The 20,261-nt window shown below is 46.3% G+C and overlaps 1 long non-coding RNA gene across 2 annotated transcripts; it reads right to left on the bottom strand.

The window, feature by feature from the left end:
• Nucleotides 1-3,131: 3,131 nt before the first annotated feature.
• On the bottom strand, nucleotides 3,132-15,570 carry LOC130295315 (uncharacterized). Of its 2 annotated transcripts, XR_008848771.1 has the most exons (4): nucleotides 15,496-15,570; nucleotides 5,320-5,405; nucleotides 4,942-5,167; nucleotides 3,166-3,230 (listed from the first exon to the last, which is right to left on the bottom strand). It is a non-coding gene; the product is annotated as an uncharacterized LOC130295315 (long non-coding RNA). The 2 variants fall into 2 exon arrangements; XR_008848772.1 differs by lacking the exon at nucleotides 4,942-5,167 and having other exon boundaries at nucleotides 3,132-3,230.
• Between the last annotated feature and the right edge of the window lie 4,691 nt (nucleotides 15,571-20,261).

Here is a 20,261-nt window from a genome sequence, read left to right as displayed (position 1 = left end):
TATGGCGATTTTCTCCTACTCTGGACAGGGATTTTTGCCCCGATGTTTATTTTGAACAGCATACAAAATGAACGTCGTCCCAGCTTTTCCTAGGTTGCAGTGCATCACGAGACATTACACCACTAGTCAGGTGTTGAAAGGGAGCGTGTCTATGCTTAAATGGGCGGAGCAACTGCTGGGTGGGAGAGGGATCATTCTCCACTGGGCTGTAGGGAATTGTAGTTTCAAGCACAGCACATGTGGAAGGGAGCCCAGCTGTGCTGCAATGGGTGGAGTGACTGATGTGTGGGAGGAAGAAAAGTGACCTCACACTTACACACAAGGGAGGAAGGGAACTTCAACAGGTGGAAAAGTCACCTTATGGTAGATAATCCATTTCATGTGCTCATACACCTTATACTTAAAGAGTACCTCTCATGATCTTCATAAATGTTATAATCCTCCCAGTTCACTGCTCCATCATGATAAACCACCCCCTGCCTTTGTTTTTATTATTTTTTACCTTTGATATTGCTCTGTATTTTCTGCTCAGATTCACAGACTGGGAAGGGGCGTACCCCAGCAGGCGTGACATCATCTAAAGCCATACAGGGGAGAACATCCCTCACTCTGCTACACACAGCCCAGAGCAGTTCAGTGTGAGATGGGCTATGATTGGCTAAGGCTGCACACACCACCCTCAGCACTCCAGACTGCATTTCCTGATTTTGGACTTCTGCCGGACCAGCAGGAGTGCAAAGTCTGTTCAAGAGAAGGGGAAATAAGCTCTGAACAAGTACGGAGACACCTAGTGGCAGCTTTTTTGAACACAAATAAAACATAGAAAACATAGTACATTAGAAAGATTTTTTTATTTACCATGAGGAGCGCAATACCAAAAATTAGTTTTAATGAGAGTGCCCATTTAAGTCATCTGATCTTGTAGCCTTTGGAGGCCTCGGCCAACTCCGTGTATGGTGGGCTCTCAATTCCCCATCAACATCAGGAAGAAGCTGAGACAACACCACACTGACAGTGAGAGAACTACACAACTTACTGTCAAGAAAGAGAGTGGATCTGAAGAGCTGCTGAGACAACACCACTCTGACAATGAGAGGACTACACAACTTCCTGTCAGGAGTGCATTAAAGGGGTCAACTGGTGCCAGAAAACTAAACAGATTTATAAATTATTTCTATTTAAAAATCTTATTCCTTCCGGTACTTATCAGCTACTGAATGTTCCAGAGGAAGTAGTGTAGTTCTTTCCAGTCTGACCACAGTGCTCTCTGCTGACACCTTTGTCCATTTTAGGAACTGTCCAAAGCTGGAGAGGTTTGCTATGGGGATTTGCTCCTACTCTGGACAGTTCCTAAAATGGACAGAGGAACAGAGGAAAATCCTAAAATGGACAGAGGTGTCAGCAGAGAGCACTGTGGTCAGACAGAAAGGAAATTAAAAAAGAAAAGAACATTCAGCAGCTGATAAGTACTGGAAGAATTAAGAATTTTTAAATAGAAGTAATTCACAAATCTGTTTAACTTTCTGGCACCAGTTGATTGAAAAAAAAAAAAAGTGTTTTCCAGTGAAGTACCCCTTTAAGCAATAGCATGATGAAGCCAGTAGGAAACATTATATTAGCAAGTTATATATCTTGGGGTGATAGTCTTATTTAAAGGGGTTATCTAGGAAAAAACTATTTTTTATATATATATCAACTGGCTCCGGAAAGTTAAACAGATTTGTAAATTACTTCTATTAAAAAAAAATCTTCATCCTTTCAGTACTTATGAGCTTCTGAAGTTGAGCTGTTCTTTTCTGTCTAAGTGCTCTCTGATGACACCTGTCTCGGGAACCGCCCAGTTTAGAAGCAAATCCCCTATTCTACTCTGTGCAGTTCCCGAGACAAGCAGAGATGTCAGCAGACAGCGCTGTTGCCAGACAGAAAACAACTCAACTTCAGCAGCTGATAATTATTGAAAGGATTAAGATTTTTTATTAGAAGTAATTTACAAATTTGTTTAACTTTCTGGAGCCAGTTGATATAAAGAAAAAAGTTTTTTTCCTGGAATACCCCTTTAAATACAGTTTCCTGAAACCGGAATACCCCTTCAAGGGTACGTTCACACGTACGCAGATTTGATGCACAGGATTTGAGGCACAGGATTTTCTGCTGCAGATTTCAATGTAAACTAAATCACTGAGCAAAGCTTCTAATCGGCAGTTACAAATCCTGCGCATCAAATCTGCGCAGGATCCTATACGTGTGAATGTGCCCTAAGAGTACATTCACATGGGCGGATTACCTGCGGAATTTCCGCAGCGTATTTGCTGCGGAAATTCCGCAGCGGATTTTTCTACCATTGATTTCAATGGGTCATCAGAAAATCCGCAACAGAGGCAGTTTTGTAGTTTTTCCTTCGGACCCATTGAATTCAATGGTAACAGATTATCTGCTGCGGAAAATCCGCAGCAGATACGCTACGGAAATTCTGCAGGTAATCCGCCTGTGTGAACGTACCCTAAAGATGTTTTGCCATCATGGAAACTTCTCTGAGCACAAGATAGGGGATAAGTGTATGATTGTAGGGAGTGTGACCTATGGGAAGAAGAAGAGACACAGACACAGTCTTTCCTGCATTTTGTGGTCTATAGCAGTGTTTCCCAACCAGTGTGCCTCCAGCTGTTGCAAAACGACAACTCTCAACATGCCCGGACAGCCGTTGGCTGTCCGGGCATGTTGAGAGTTGTCGTTTTGCAACAGCTGGAGGCACACTGGTTGGGAAACACTGTCCTATAGGGAAAGTCAGGTACAATGGGTGCAATGGAGATGAGAATTACTGCGCAATTGTTGTTAGTGAGGACAAACATCCATAAATTTGCTTTATTGTTATTTTTTTTTCCGTTCATTTAAAAAAAATAATTTTTTTTTGTTTTGTTTTTTTTGTCCTGGCTGCTCAAAAAGCTTTAATCCATTACGTGTTCTTCCCTTATGTACGAATACGCATCGGAATAATGAGAAATCATTTATTAAAACTTCATTAGCAACAAAAGAAATGTCTGTGCATCATTGGCGTTGTTCCCTGGCAGCCGGCGCCCTCCTCCTCCAGCAGGGAATGCATCATCCTGTCGCCCCCCCCCCGTACCCCCCCCCCCCCCCTTTCTCCGGTGTGACCGCGCTCATCGCTCGCCATACGCACACTCCTGCTCCGATAAATCACATGTTTTTTATTTTCTCTTTGCTCGGGAATCCTGGAACAAGAGAAATGATGAATATTTAAGGGATCGGCGACGTGAAAATTGATTAACACAGAAATTTGATTGCAAAAAAAAAACAAAAAACAAAACAAATGAGGAAATGTATTTTGTGCAAAGGGAGTCCTGTTCTTTAAAGAAGTACTCGGAATCATGCACGCGCACCATTACTAGTCCTACGGCGTCATCTGTTTGATCCCAGCACAGCTGCATTCATACACATTGTTATTGTAATTGAGTAATGTGATCACCAGTCTGAACCACAGAAACTACACACCTCCTCTCCCAGCTCTATCTTTATACTGCTGCTATCTCTATGGGATCCGGATATATAGTAGTTATACACCTCCTCTCCCATCTCTATCTGTATACTGCTGCTATCTCTATGGGTTCAGGATATATAGTAGTTATACACCTCCTCTCCAGTTATATCTATGCACTGCTGCTATCTCTATGGGATCAGGATATATAGTAGTTGTACACCTCCTCTCCCAGCTCTATCTTTATACTTCTGCTATCTCTATGGGATCAGGATATATAGTAGTTATACACCTTCCCTCCAGCTCTATCTGTATACTGCTGCTATATCTATGGGATCAGGATATATAGTAGTTATACACCTTCCCTCCAGCTCTATCTGTATACTGCTGCTATATCTATGGCATCAGGATATATAGTAGTTATATACCTCCCCTCCAGCTCTATCTGTATACTGCTGCTATATCTATGGCATCAGGATATATAGTAGTTATATACCTCCCCTCCAGAGCTATCTGTATACTGCTGCTGCTATCTCTATGGGATCAGAATATATAGTAGTTATATACCTCCTCTTAAGCTTTATCTGTATACTGCTGCTATCTCTATGGAATAATGATATATAGTAGTTATACTCATCCCATTTAGCTCTATCTTTATACTGCTGCTGCGTTTACTATAAGATCATGATATATAGTAGTTATACACCTCCCCTCCAGCTCTATCTGTATACTGATGCTATCTCTATGGGATCAGGATATATAGTAGTTATACACCTCCCCTCCAGCTCTATCTGTATACTGCTGCTTTCTCTATGGGATCATGATATTTAGTAGTTATACACCTCCCCTCCAGTTCTATCTGTATACTGCTGCTATCTCTATGGGATCAGGATATATAGTAGTTATACACCTCCAGCTCTATCTGTATACTGCTGCTTTCTCTATGGGATCATGATATTTAGTAGTTATACACCTCCCCTCCAGTTCTATCTTTCTACTGCTGCTATCTCTATGAGATCAGGATATATAGTAGTTATACACCTTCCCTCCAGCTCTATCTGTATACTGCTGCTATCTCTATGAGATCAGGATATATAGTACTTATACATAGTATTTATACCTCTTCACCTGGTTCTAGCAATCGATCGGTTGATGTCGCTCAGACCTTGACCATTCAAAACTTTTATGTCTTAATGTCTCTACAACATGTCAAAAACATGTTTGAAGGTGACAGTGCCCATTTTAGGATAAGTTATCAATGTATGTGTCCTAGAAGGTGACTGAGCCCCGTCAGGACCAACGGCTGGGATCACATACCCCTCTGACCTTCCCATTGGTTTCTTATGTAGAGATATAACAAGTGACATTTTTCAGTCATATAAAACAATCCTACAAAAAATTGTTTGGTTGGAAAAAAATAAAAAAAGATGTTTTCTCTTTACACGCACATATTTCGAGTCTTTTCCACTTTCCTTGGAAAGACTGGGGGAAGTGTCTTGCTGTTATCTTCCATCAAGGACGATCTCCAGGAGGATGAAATATTAGCTGAAGAAGCTTCTCTTCAAGGATAGCTCTCCTAGGACGATTCTTAATTTGTATGGATTGAATTGCATGGCCGAGCGGTGGCATGTGATTGACATTTATGGCCTTGAGCTCTTAGCGGAATATTACATTCTGAACAATGAATACAAAATAAAATCAATGTCTTCTCTCTTTGCAGGTGGAACATAACATTATTTTATGCATTTCCAGGCCCCCTGTGAACACACATCAAAAAAAGATAAAGCCGGAGAAATCTATACTTCAAACCGGGAGTTTTTTATTACCATTCGCAATGCGTCCCGGTGCTGGAGCCGCCATGGAAGAGGCCGACGCTGGGATCCCGGGAAGATTTTTTTTATTGATGGATGTCCTGTGATATATAGGGAGTTATATGGTATAGTGCAAAAGCCTGAACTTTAAAGGGGTACTCTGCCCCTAGACATCTTATCCCCCCTTCTGCTGAGGACTCCCGCGATCTTCCTGCTGCACCCGGCGTTCATTTAGAGCGTCGGGTGCAGTGCCGGAAGCTCATGATGTCATGGCCCCACCCCGCTCGTGACATCACGGCCACGCCCCCTCAATGCAAGACTATGGGAGGGGGCGTGACTGTCATGTGTCAACCTTGTCCTGTCCCTCTGTAAAGCCCCCTCAGCTAGAGTCCCTCCATTCCACAGGGCTCTCCTGCAGGGCTTGCCCCTTGGTCGCCTCATATAAATATATTTACGTATAGTGTACAAATGTATAGGACCTACCCAGGTCACATGATATCTTATAATGGTTGTACAAATGTTTAGGACCTTCTGGGGTTATGTGTTAATGTCATGTGATGTACCCAGAGTTCTCTGGGTTCAGGACTTACAGGCTTTGCAACCAATGGGATTAGTCCAGCCCCCCTAGTATAAAAGCGGCTGTAGTCTGTAAATTCGCTCTCTTGGTTCCTGCTCTTAGTTCCGGACTATCAAGCAATCACAATCAGCATATCTTCATTCATATCAACTGGGCCAAAGCCTAAAGAACCAGCAGCCACTAAAACCGTGAGTTATAAAGCTCAACCTACAAATCCTGTGTGACTACTATTCCACTCAAATCTTATTATTAGTAGCACAGTGGCCTGTTTAAAGCTATCCATCCCAGCAAAGCCTGTGAGGAACCTGCATCCCGGTTACCACGAGAGACACTGTATACTTGTAAAGACTGTTGCACAAAAGTTCAAGTCAAAGTCTCCAGTTATCTCATAAAATCTGCTGTGGACATTCCATTTATTATCCCTGCCGTTTGTGGGCCGGTTGGCAGCAGGACCTCTAATACTAAGCAAACTGCACCCTGGCGTCACCCTGACAAGTAAAGGTTAATACCACCAGAACCCTGTAATATCATTACAACACCCCAGACACCACAACACTATAATAACAGCAGGGGAGACACTGCAGGAGAGCCCCCAGGTCACTAAAGGACTCAACCTGACAGGGCCTAAGTGGAGTGCAGGATCATGTCCTGTACTGGGACACCACACACATGGTGATTTTCTTTCTTCGTATCTTGACATCAGAAATTTGTGAACATTTTACAAACCACAACACAAAAAAATGTGACAAATAAAGCTGCTTTGGAATCACTACATTATAGCTACGCCCCTGATCCCCATTGGCCCAGGACGCCCCAACATTTATGGAGGAAAAGTCCGAGATCCATTTTTTTTTTTGGGCTCCCAAATCTGACAGTTCCATTTGTTCCCCGTCTTCCATCGTAGATGCGCCTATTAAATACAGCAAGGACTTTGTGTCTGTGTGATATTTTTAGTTTACAGCCTTTCTAAAAAGTAATAATCCCTAAAGAATCTCCAATTAATTCGGCTCCTGCCGTTCCTCCCTATGGAGCCCATACTCCACCGTTCGCGGGTATCTCTGCTTTAAATGCAAAGTACGTATAAATATAACATAGTCAATGGAGTGCGGAAGACATTATTGCTCATTAGGAGCTCCCCCCGTTTGACTTGTCGCACGAAGCATGACACATTATCGAATATTCCCTTTGGTCTGGGTGATAGATGGGACACATTAAACACGGCCCCCTAAAGTATGATTTCCATTTATCAGTCAAGGGAACGTCACACGAGGAGAAGGCAGATGTGATACATCTCCAGATCAATAATAATACTGGGCAGGAGGACGTCCCAGGCTCCTCGGGATACACAATTCTACAGCAGACGTTATAGGGCAGTGTTTCCCAACCAGGGTGCCTACAGGTGTTGCAAAACTACAACTCCCAGCATGCCTGGACAGCCAAAGGCTGTCCAGGCATGCTGGGAGTTGTAGTTTTGCAACATCTGGAGGCACCCTGGTTGGGAAACACTGTAATAGGGAATATGGGTCTACAGTGACCCCCCCGACCTACGATGGCCCCGACATATGATCATTTCAACATGCGATGGCCTCTCAGAGGGAAGGCGGCATCAACATACGATGCTTTTGTATGTCGGGGCCATCGTATAAACGGCTATCCGGCAGCGCAGACTGCTTCAGCTGCCACCGGATAGCCGTTTACGGTGCCCCGTGTGGTCCGCTGACGATCACTTACCTGTCCCCGAGGCTCCGGCGCGTCCTCTTCGGGATCCCCTACATCGTCGGCGCTATTCATCGTCGTCATCACGTCGCTGCGTACGCCGTCCCGTCATCCAATAGGAGCGGCGTGCGTAGCGACGTGATGGCGGCGATGGAGAGCGAGGATGCCGGGGAAGTAGAGGCCTTGCCGGAGCGTGGGAGACACCCCGGGGACGCGGCGACAGCGATGGAAGGCGACATCCAGGGCAGCGGTGACAAGCGGTGATGGTCCGGAGCGGCGGGGACACGTGAGTATAACCTCCAATACCAGTGGTCTTCAACCTGCGGACCTCCAGATGTTGCAAAACTACAACTCCCAGCATATATATATCCATATATTCTCATGCTACTCCCATCTTTATTTTGCTGACATCATATACAGAACATTCACCGTCTGCTCCAATGCATTTCCCAAAGCAATATCACGGTACAGCTCTGACTGCCAGCGATGCAATCAACCCCGCCGCTCTGTGCCCGCACCGAACCAGTCCTCCTGTAATAGAATATGTCCCAGGAAGCAGCAGACATCTGTTCACACACAGTGCAGTCCCAATCGCAGACTGCATAGATAATCCAGAGCAAAGAGTTTCAGCAGCACATCCGTTAGTTAAAGTGCAAAAAGTGGGATTTTATTAACCCGTATCAGATGCGATGTTTTGACGGCATCCGGCCATCTTTTTCAAGCATGGTACACAGTTAATGTTTTGCTACTATATTTTTGATCACTGTTATGGCGATATTTATATTTAATTATTTGTTAATTATGCACCTGATATATTGTGGATGTTGTAAACTGTGTACCATGCTTGAAAAAGATGGTGGGATGCCGCCGAAACATCGCATCTGATATGGGTTAATAAAATCCCACTTTTTGCACTTTAACTAACGGGTGTGCTGCTGAAATTCATTGCTTTGGATTATCTATCTCATATCTATCTATCTATCTATCTATCTATCCATCTATCTCATATCTATATATTAAATATCTATCTCATTTCTATCTATCTATCTATCTATCTATCTCATATCTATCTATCTATCCATCCATCTATCTCATATCTATATATTTAATATCTATCTCATATATATCTATCTATCTATCTCATATCTATCTCATATCTATCTATCTCTCTCATATCTATCTATCTATCTATCTCCTATCTAGCTATCTACAGCAGGGGTCCTCAAACTACGGCCGAGCGCATTTACCCAGCCCGCCGGGCGTTTTTGACTCAGGACATCCATGTGTTCCCGAAAGATGGTTTCGGAAGACAAGGATGCCTCTGTTAAGTCCCTGTGGCCCGCGTTTACTTTAAAACGTCACTGACGTCCCATGCGTGCGCCCAAGGCAACCGAGCGGAGAAGCAGGGAAGTAGCAAGGACGCGCGCTGGAGGTAAGTGTTTACCAGCGGTGCGTCCCTTCGGTGTTCTGACCACCGTTCCTCCTTTCCTGCTATGGCCGGAGCGGGTGTTGGAACACTGAAATGGGGCAGTACACAGGCATACAGCCTCCAGCCATACTGTATCGCTGGAGGCTGTATGCCTGTGGGGAACATACTGCCAGCCTAATGTGGGGGACTATATTGCACCTAATGTGGTGGGACTATACTGCCAGCCTAATGTGGGGGACTATATTGGACCTAATGTGGGGGGAACTATACTGCCAGCCTAATGTGGGGGACTATATTGCACCTAATGTGGGGGAACATACTGCCAGCCTAATGTGGTGGACTATATTGCACCTAATGTGGGGGGAACTATACTGCCAGCCTAATGTGGGGGACTATACTGCCAGCCTAATGTGGGGGACTATAATGCACCTAATGTGGGGGAACATACTGCCAGCCTAATGTGGGGGACTATATTGCACCTAATGTGGGGGGACTATACTGCCAACGTAATGTGGGGGACTATATTGCACCTAATGTGGGGGAACTATGCTGCAAGCCCAATGTGGGGAACTATATTGCACCTAATGTGGGGGAACATACTGCCAGCCTAATGTGGGGGACTATATTGCACCTACTGTGGGTGACTATATTGCACCTAATGTGGGGGACTATATTGCACCTAATGTGGGGGAACATACTGCCAGCCTAATGTGGGGGAACATACTGCTAGCCTAATGTGGGGGACTATATTGCACCTAATGTGGGGGGACTATATTGCACCTAATGTGGGGGAACTATGCTGCCAACCCAATGTGGGGGACGATATTGCACCTAATGTGGGGGAACATACTGCCAGCCTAATGTGGGGGACTATATTGCACCTAATGTGGGGGACTATATTGCACCTGATGTGGGGGAACATACTGCCAGCCTAATGTGGGGGACTATATTGCACCTAATGTGGGGGAACATACTGCCAGCCTAATGTGGGGGACTATATTGCACCTAATGTGGGGGACTATATTGCACAGAATGTGGGGGACTATATTGCACCTAATGTGGGGGACTATATTGCACCTAATGTGGGGGAACATATTGCCAGCCTAATGTGGGGGACTATATTGCACCTAATGTGGGGGAACATACTGCCAGCCTAATGTGGGGGACTATATTGCACCTTATGTGGGGGAACTATACTGCCAACGTAATGTGGGGGAACATTCTGCCAACGTAATGTGGGGGACTATATTGCAACTAATGTGGGGGAACTATACTACCAACCTAATGTGGGGGACTATATTGCTCCTAATGTGGGAGAACATACTGCCAGCCTAATGTGGGGGACTATATTGCACCTAATGTGGGGGAACATACTGCCAGCCTAATGTGGGGGACTATATTGCACCTAATGTGGGGGAACTATACTGCCAGCCTAATGTGGGGGACTATATTGCACCTAATGTGGGGGGAACTATACTGCACCTAATGTGGGGGAACTATACTGCCAGCCTAATGTGGGGGACTATATTGCACCTAATGTGGGGAAACATACTGCCAGCCTAATGGGGGGGACTATACTGTACCTAATGTGGGGAACTATACTGCACCTAATGTGGGGGAACTATACTGCACCTAATGTGGGGGGACTATACTGCACCTAATGTGGGGGAACTATACTGCACCTAATGTGGGGGAACTATACTGCACCTAATGTGGGGGAACTATACTGCACCTAATGTGGGGAGCTATACTGCACCTAATGTGGGGGAGCTATACTGCACCTAATGTAGGGAGCTATACTGCACCTAATGTGGGGGAACTACAACCTAATGTGGGGGAACTATACTGCACCTAATGTGGGGGAACTATACTGCACCTAATGTGGGGGAACTATACTGCACCTAATGTGGGGAGCTATACTGCACCTAATGTGGGGGAACTATACTGCACCTAATGTGGGGGAGCTATACTGCACCTAATGTGGGGGAACTATACTGCACCTAATGTGGGGGAACTATACTGCACCTAATGTGGGGAGCAATACTGCACCTAATGTGGGGGAACTATACTGCACCTAATGTGGGGGAACTATACTGCACCTAATGTGGGGGAACTATACTGCACCTAATGTGGGGGAACTGTACTGCACCTAATGTGGGGGAGCTATACTGCACCTAATGTGGGGGAACTATACTGCACCTAATGTGGGGGACTATATTGCACCTTATGTGGGGGAACTATACTGCCAACGTAATGTGGGGGAACATTCTGCCAACGTAATGTGGGGGACTATATTGCAACTAATGTGGGGGAACTATACTGCCAACCTAATGTGGGGGACTATATTGCACCTAATGTGGGGGAACATACTGCCAGCCTAATGTGGGGGACTATATTACACCTAATGTGGGGGAACTATACTGCCAGCCTAATGTGGGGGACTATATTGCACCTAATGTGGGGAAACATACTGCCAGCCTAATGGGGGGGACTATACTGTACCTAATGTGGGGAACTATACTGCACCTAATGTGGGAGAACTATACTGCACCTAATGTGGGGGGACTATACTGCACCTAATGTGGGGGAACTATACTGCACCTAATGTGGGGGAACTATACTGCACCTAATGTGGGGGAGCTATACTGCACCTAATGTGGGGGAGCTATACTGCACCTAATGTAGGGAGCTATACTGTACCTAATGTGGGGGAACTACAACCTAATGTGGGGGAACTATACTGCACCTAATGTGGGGGAACTATACTGCACCTAATGTGGGGGAACTATACTGCACCTAATGTAGGGAGCTATACTGCACCTAATGTGGGGGAACTATACTGCACCTAATGTGGGGGAGCTATACTGCACCTAATGTAGGGAGCTATACTGCACCTAATGTGGGGGAACTGTACTGCACCTAATGTGGGGGAACTGTACTGCACCTAATGTGGGGGAGCTATACTGCACCTAATGTGGGGGAACTATACTGCACCTAATGTGGGGGAACTATACTGCACCTAATGTGGGGGAGCTATACTGCACCTAATGTGGGGGAACTATACTGCACCTAATGTGGGGGAGCTATACTGCACCTAATGTAGGGAGCTATACTGCACCTAATGTGGGGGAACTATACTGCACCTAATGTGGGGGGAACTATACTGCACCTAATGTGGGGGGAACTATACTGCTCCTAATGTGGGGGGGGGGGACTACCCAGTTCCCATTGAAATACTGGTAAGTTTGTTGATTTAACTTTACTTGTTCTTCATTTTAAATATTGTGTTTATTCCCGTTTTGTTTCTTCACTTCAAAATAAGATATATGCAGTGTGCATAGGAATTTGTTCATAGTTTTTTTTTAACTGAGGCCCTACAATGGTCTGAGGGACCGTGAACTGGCCCCCTGTTTAAAAAGTTTGAGGACCCCTGATCTACAGTATGTAAGAGTGTTGTATCTTTAAGACTGTTTACCATGTGATTTGTCATGTGATTGTTACCCAGGAGGTATCAGTCACCAGGTGACCTAGGGGTGACCAATGGGATCCCACCAGCCTCCCCCATATAAGCCCTGCGTGGTTCTCTCTCTCTCTTAGTCTTTGCTGAGTTCCAGTCAAGTCGAGTCCTAGTGTGTGTCCGGAGTCGTAGGAGCCTCAAGTCCTGTCTGCAGCTACAAAGCTACAAGTAAGACACAGTCTCAGTCTTGTCAGTCACAAGTTAGTCAATTAAGTCATCTGTCAAGTCAACGCAGCCTGCATTAAATTGTCCGCCCCCTACTACAGGTCCCAGCAAGCCCTTAAGGTCTCTGCGTCACTGGTCACCTCCTTGGGCCCTGGCTGAACTGTATAGACTTTTCCACCTGTCTGCCCTCAGTAAAGCTACTATTGTCCGTAAATTGGCATTGGAGTCTAGCCCAGGTGCCTAGCCCAGGATCCAGCGGTATACTTTGGGGTGGTATCGAGGATAAACCACGCCCTGGTGTCACGAATACAAGGGGTTAGTGCCATCTGCCCCTAGGGTAACTCCATCTGCCCTTTGCATCACACCCCACCACATCATATCTATTTATCCATCCTTCTCCCTCTCTCTTCCACTTTGGATATAATCCTAGTCCCCATATCTGACCACGAGACCCCTTTCCCTTCCTCATCCCCCAGTACAAGCACTTACACAGCTCTGCTACCCTCCGGCTCTCTGGTTACAGTACATGGAGAGGATTTAGAGCTGATGTCTGTGAATATTTCCCCGGTGACCCCGACCATCTCCAGCGGAGCCGTTAAGAGCCGGGTCTCTATGTATAATGCATGTCTAACAGGAAACAAAGCGGATAAGGTCAACGGGGACCAGGGAAAATCTCACAAAAACAGAAGCTGTGAAGACTGCGGAGAGCGCGCCATAAATATTTCACTACAACTATCCACTATCTGCTCTGTATTCCTCACAAAAACCTCCATCGTCCAGCACACTGCCCGGCTAAACCACCTGCATGTCGGTTATAGCTCTTTCCACACAGATGTAGCAGAGCTGAATTTGTCTAGGAACTCTTTTGTTTAAATGGGTACTCCGCCCCTAAGACATCTTATCCCCTATGCAAAGGATAGAAGATAAGATGTCCGACAACAGGGGTCCTGCTGCTGGGGACCCCCCCAATCTTGCATTCGGCACCCACCTCTTTGAGCTGCACACCGCGCTGCCAGCTCATAGCTGCCGGGTGCCGACCACGGGGCCAGAGTATCGTGACGTCACCCCCTGCCCCCGTTATGCAAGTCTATGGTAGGGGGTGTGACGGCCCCTCCCATAGACTTGCATAGCGGGGGCGTGACGTCACACGATACGTGACGTCACAATACTCCGGCCCCGTGGTTAGCACCTGGCAGTTTGTGAGCTGGCAGCGCGGCGTGCAGCTCAAAGAGGTGGGTGCCTGCAAGATTGTGGGGGTCCCCAGCAGCGGAACCCCTGCTGTCAGACATCTTATCCCCTTTCCTTTGGATAGGGGATAAGATGTCTTAGGGCCGGAGTACCCCTTTAAGTCCTACGTAAACAACAGATACTGATATGGCATAGCCCCCTGTGGCGAGTTACTGTATATAAAGAGAGCAGCTCACATGGCTGTGCCATTTGCCATCTCATAGGAGCTTCTCTGTCTGGGACTAACACCACATGGGACCAAATTAGGGATCGACCGATATCGGTTTTTTAGGGCCGATACCGATACCGATAATCGTTGCAGGTTAGGGCCGATAGCCGATAACTTATACCGATATTCCGGTATAAGTTATCGGCTATTTAACCCCCTGCGACACCGCTGCAAATCATTGATTTAAAGCGGGCGCTTTAAATCAATGATCTGCAGTGGCTTTTGCGGGGCCATAGGCCGCCGCCGCCGCCACCACCCGCTTCTCTCCCCTACCTGCCAGGGTGCTCCGGGCCATCCATCCATCGTTCCTGTAGTGTCCGGGGGCGTTCCGGGTGGAGGGTGGTCCGGTCCAGGCTGTCCTTCTTCTCCGGCGGGCCTCTTCTCCACTCCGGGCAGGCAGCGATGCACCTGACGTCACGGCGTAGTGACGTCTATGCAGTGTACTAGGCCGGAGCCTGCCCGGAGTGGAGAAGAAGACCGTGGGAGAAGAAGGACAGCCCGGACCGGACCACCCTCCACCCGGAACGCCCCCGGACACTACATGAAGGAAGGATGGCCTGGACCACCCCCATTACAGGTAAGTTTAATTTTTTTATTGATTCGGAGGGTGGGGGAGGGGCCCGACCGGTATAGCGGTATGGGAAAAAATCCATACCGGTATACCGCCTAGCATCACAGTGGGGGGTGCGACGCGGTGCGGTGGGTCGGCGGTGCGGCGGGTCGAGGGGGTGGCGGTCGCGGTGCAGTGGGGGCGGTGCGGGGGGCAGGGCATTATCGGCTTATCGGCAAGATAATTGCCGATACCGATAATGCCCAAAATCGTGATTATCGGCCGATAATATCGGCCATACCGATAATCGGTCGATCCCTAGACCAAATAACAAATTTAGCTCTGCTACACCTGCTGCGGAAACCTGTGCCCGCACTATCTTTGTTGCCCATAGCAGCCGGCCACAACTCAGCTTTTATATAGCTCTGTGTTGCCCATAGCAACCAGTCAAATCTCAGCTTTTATATAAATGCTGAGGTAAAGTTGCCCAGTTGCCCATAGCAACCAATCAGATCGCTTCTTTCATTTTTCAGAGGCCTTTTCAAAAATGAAAGAAGTGATCTGATTGGTCGATTGGTTTTGATGAATTTCCTCATAGATCTATGTTGCCCATGGCAACCACTCACAGCTCAGCTTTCATATCTTTATGAGCTCTGGTAAAATGAAACCAAAGCTGTGATTGGTTGCTATGGGCAACAAAGACAGTTTTAATAATAAACAGTCTACGATTATCGCCCCCTATGTGTGAACACGGCCTAAGCTAAGCTCATCTGTTTCTTACTTGGGTATATATAGAGCAAACCTATGTGATGTGCAATATGGAAGCCACTCAGCTTTCCTAGGTTCCTGAAGATCTCCTTCTCCCATATCACCACCAGTCAGAAGTCTGTCAAAGCTTGATGACCATCCATGGCGGCCATATTGCTTTTCATCCAACAGAAAAAAAAAATTTAAGGAGAAATTCCATTAATACACAAAGGGTTCGCTTACCGCCATATGAGAAGTAGAAGGAACCGGAGGGATCTATTTATATTTTGGACCCGTCTGACACTTCGCACCGGTGTTTGTGTTGAAAACAGCCCAATTACGTGATATTTCGCCATACCCGCGCTCCTCGGAAGCCACGCGCTCAATAGTTTATCATCCTATAAATAAAGGTGCAATTTCTGGGATGGGAAAGAAATGCAATAAAAAGAGAAGTGAATTACGGAGCCATCCAGCTGAAGTCTCTCGTCTTATACGCTACAGACGCTATTGAAGAACACTAAATTCACAGTGGGATGATAGGCCTGGGAATCAAAGGCGCACGGTAATGGTGTCATCTGATATTACGGTTTTGAAATACTGCCGCAATGATTCATCCAGACAGACTAATCTGCAACATAAAGCGACAGAGACTGCAAACGTTCAGCGCGCTCAGCACCCTCGTATTCACGCTTTATGGAGAGAGAGGAGGACGATACGTGTGACCCGCATGAGGCTCGTCACGTCGGTTCTGGGGGTAAGATGTTAAAGGGGATGTCCGGTGGAAGACCATTAATCTCCTACCCACAGGAGACCACGGCACGGTATTTTTTGCGCTCCCACAGAACTGAATGGCGCGCATACAGTCTGCAGCATGCGCTCTCTGAGATGTGAACCCTATTCTGGAGATCATGGTGGTGGGGTCACAGTAGTCAGACACTTCTTCCATATCCCAATGTCTCTCAACCAAGTTCCTCCAGCTGTTGCAAAACTGCAACTTCCAGCATGCCTAGAAAGCCGTTGGCTGACGAACGTGCTCTCCCTAAGAGGTGGGCCCCATTCTGGAGATCATGGGGGCCGCAGCAGTCAGACCCCTCACGATCAGAAACTTATCCCATATTATACCAGTGTTTCCCAACCAGGGTGCCTCCAGCTGTTGCAAAACTACAACTCCCAGATGGTACACATCTTTTTTGTCGAATAAAAATATAGTAAAGTTTAGGCATGTCCCAATACCGACAGTCCCATTGAATTTATGGGACTTCTGGCACATTTCTTGGTTGCATTACTCTCAGTTGCAGAGATTGCCCGGGAGTTTTAAACATCCTGCCCCTTGAGGTCAATCAGGCCCCTGTACACCGAGGACAAGCAGGGCTCTGTACACTGAGGACAAGTGGGGCTCTGTACACTGAGGACAAGCAGGGCTCTGTACACTGAGGACAAGCGGGGCTCTGTACACTGAGGACAAGCGGGGCTCTGTACACTGAGGACAGACAGGGCTCTGTACACTGAGGACAAGCAGGGATCGGTACACCGAGGACAAGCAGGGCTCTGTACACTGAGGACAAGCAGGGCTCTGTACACTGAGGACAGGCAGGGATCTGTACACTGAGGATAAGTGGGGCTCTGTACACTGAGGACAAGCAGGGCTCTGTACACTGAGGACAAGCGGGGCTCTGTACACTGAGGACAAGCAGGGCTCTGTACACTGAGGACAAGCAGGGCTCTGTACACTGAGGACAGGCAGGGATCTGTACACTGAGGATAAGTGGGGCTCTGTACACTGAGGACAAGCAGGGCTCTGTACACTGAGGACAAGCGGGGCTCTGTACACTGAGGACAAGCAGGGCTCTGTACACTGAGGACAAGCAGGGCTCTGTACACTGAGGACAAGCAGGGCTCTGTACACTGAGGACAAGCAGGGCTCTGTACACTGAGGACAAGCGGGGCTCTGTACACTGAGGACAAGCAGGGCTCTGTACACTGAGGACAAGCGGGGCTCTGTACACTGAGGACAAGCGGGGCTCTGTACACTGAAGCTCTGTGACATGCCGTGGCTCACACATCAGGATGATTGACAAGCCAGGAGCCTTCAGTTTCCACTTGGTTTTTTCTCTGGCAGTTTTTGGACATCTGCCACTGCAGTTTTTGAGCCAAAGCCAGAAGTGTATTGAAAAGGAATAGGACATATAAAGGAAGGACTTACACTTCTCCACTCTTATGGATCCACTTCTAACTTTGGCTCAAAAACTGCTGTGGCAGTTTTCCAAAAACTTCCTGAAAAACAACCAAGTGGAAACTTAGCCTCACAGAGCCCTGCTTGTCCCGCCCTCACTTTCTGTATTTGGACTCCTCACAGACACACACAGGCAATAGCTGCAGGGACAGCATTTTTTCCCCCAAAGATACACATTTTTTAATCAATGTATATTACAAATATACATATAATAGTATTATCTACATTATATCAAAACTTTTTGTTAACAACAGATACACTTTAACCCCTTAAGGACCAAGGACGTACCGGTACGTCCTTGGTCCTGCTCTTCTGATATAACGCGGGGTTACACAGTAACCCCGCGTCATATCATGGCGGGCCCGGCGTCATAGTGAAGCCGGGACCCGCCTCTAATAGCGTGCAGCGCCGATCGCGGCGCCGCGCGCTATTAACCCTTTAGCCGCGCGCTCAAAGCTGAGCTGCGCGGCTAAAAGTGAAAGTGAAAGTTCCCGGCTAGCTCAGTCGGGCTGTTCGGGATAGCCGCGGCTAATCGCGGCATCCCGAACAGCTGACAGGACAGCGGGAGGGCCCCTTCCTGCCTCCTCGCTGTCCGATCGCCGAATGACTGCTCAGTGCCTGAGATCCAGGCATGAGCAGTCATGCGGCAGAATCGTTGATCACTGGTTTCTTATGAGAAACCAGTGATCAGCATAGAAGATCAGTGTGTGCAGTGTTATAGGTCCCTATGGGACCTATAACACTGCAAAAAAAAAGTGGAAAAAAAAAGTGAATAAAGATCATTTAACTCCTCCCCTATTAAAAGTTTGAATCACCCCCCTTTTCCAATAAAAAAAAAAACACAGTGTAAATAAAAATAAAAATAAACATATGTGGTATCACCGCGTGCGTAAATGTCCGAATTATAAAAATATATCATTAATTAAACCGCTCGGTCAATGGCGTGCGCGCAAAAAAATTCCTATAAGTCCTATCAATGCAAAAATGGTACCGTTAAAAACTTCAGATCACGGCGCAAAAAATGAGCGCTCATACCGCCCCATACACGGAAAAATAAAAAAGTTATAGGGGTCAGAAGATGACAATTTTAAACGTATTAATTTTCCTGCATGTAGTTATGATTTTTTCCAGAAGTCCGACAAAATCAAACCTATATAAGTAGGGTATCATTTTAATCGTATGGACCTACAGAATACATATCAGGTGTCATTTTTACCGAAAAATGTACTACGTAGAAACGGAAGCCCCCAAAGGTTACAAAACAGCGTTTTTTTTTCAATTTTGTCGCACAATGATTTTTTTTACCGCTTCACCATAGATTTTTGGGCAAAATGACTGACGTCATTACAAAGTAGAATTTGTGGCGCAAAAAATAAGCCATCATATGGATTTTTAGGTGTAAATTTGAAAGAGTTATGATTTTTTAAAGGCAAGGAGCAAAAAACGAAAATGCAAAAACGGAAAAACCTCCGGTCCTTAAGGGGTTAAGGTGGTGCTGTAATTTTTTTTTTTTTTTTTTTTTTTTTATGATTCCCATACTGTAAATTAGGATGTATAATGAATACTTAGATCAGTGTTTCCCAACCAGGGTGCCTCCAGGTGTTTCAAAACTACAACTCCCAGCATGCCTGGACAGCCAAAAGCTGCAAAGTCTGTTCAGACATGCTGGTAGTTGTAGTTTTGCAACATTTGGAGGCACCCTGGTTGGGAAACACTGAATTAGATGAATCCAGCTGCCATCTTGACCACTAAGCCCCTCCTTTCTGTCTAGCCACCTAGATGCCACAGTCACTATCGAACATGGCATTTTAGTGGTTCAATAACCAGGATTTTAGTTATGGTCATGTGTGGAGCAGGCTTAGCGCCAAAGCCATTCAGCTGAATTTCCTCAGTAAATCCACACCATTCAAATGGATCCAGAATCAGCAGTTATGTCCTTCTGCCGACTAAATGGTTAGTGAGGTTGTCCAGGACTTAAAAACATGGCTAACTTTCTAGTCCTGGGCAGGTTGAGTCTGGTATTGCATCTCTTTTCCATTTAAATGAATGTGCAATACTCCACAATACCTGTGTATAGGTGTGGCGCTGTTTTTATGAAGAGCAAAGCCATGTCTTTTTATTCAATGATAATCACACACCATATATATATATATATATATATATATATATATATATATATATATTATTAGAGCATATGGACACACCAAAGGGGGTCTCCTGAACAGGACCTCCCTGAATTCTCCAGAGAGCTAGAGCAGCGGTCTTCAAACTGTGGCCCTCCAGATGTTGCAAAACTACAACTCCCAGCATGCTGGGAATTGTAGTTTTGGAACATCTGGAGGGCCGCAGTTTGAAGACCACTAAGCTAGAGTATATGTGGCCGCAGCTTTCCCTATCCATAACAGTCTGGACCAGCGGCAGGTGGGCACAAAAATACCCACTAGACCTGTGGTCTCCATACTGTGGAATTCCTGATTTGGCTCCAGTTTGAAAACCTAGGTATTAGATGGACCCTGACAGTACCTATAATTCCGTCAGAAAAGAACACTCTTCCTGGTTCTGTGTTG

This window comes from Hyla sarda, chromosome 11 (assembly GCF_029499605.1).
Source record: "Hyla sarda isolate aHylSar1 chromosome 11, aHylSar1.hap1, whole genome shotgun sequence".
NCBI classification, from domain to species: Eukaryota; Metazoa; Chordata; class Amphibia; order Anura; family Hylidae; genus Hyla; species Hyla sarda.
The sequence above is the reverse complement of the archived record's forward strand: the minus strand, read 5'-3'. Positions and strand labels throughout refer to the sequence as shown.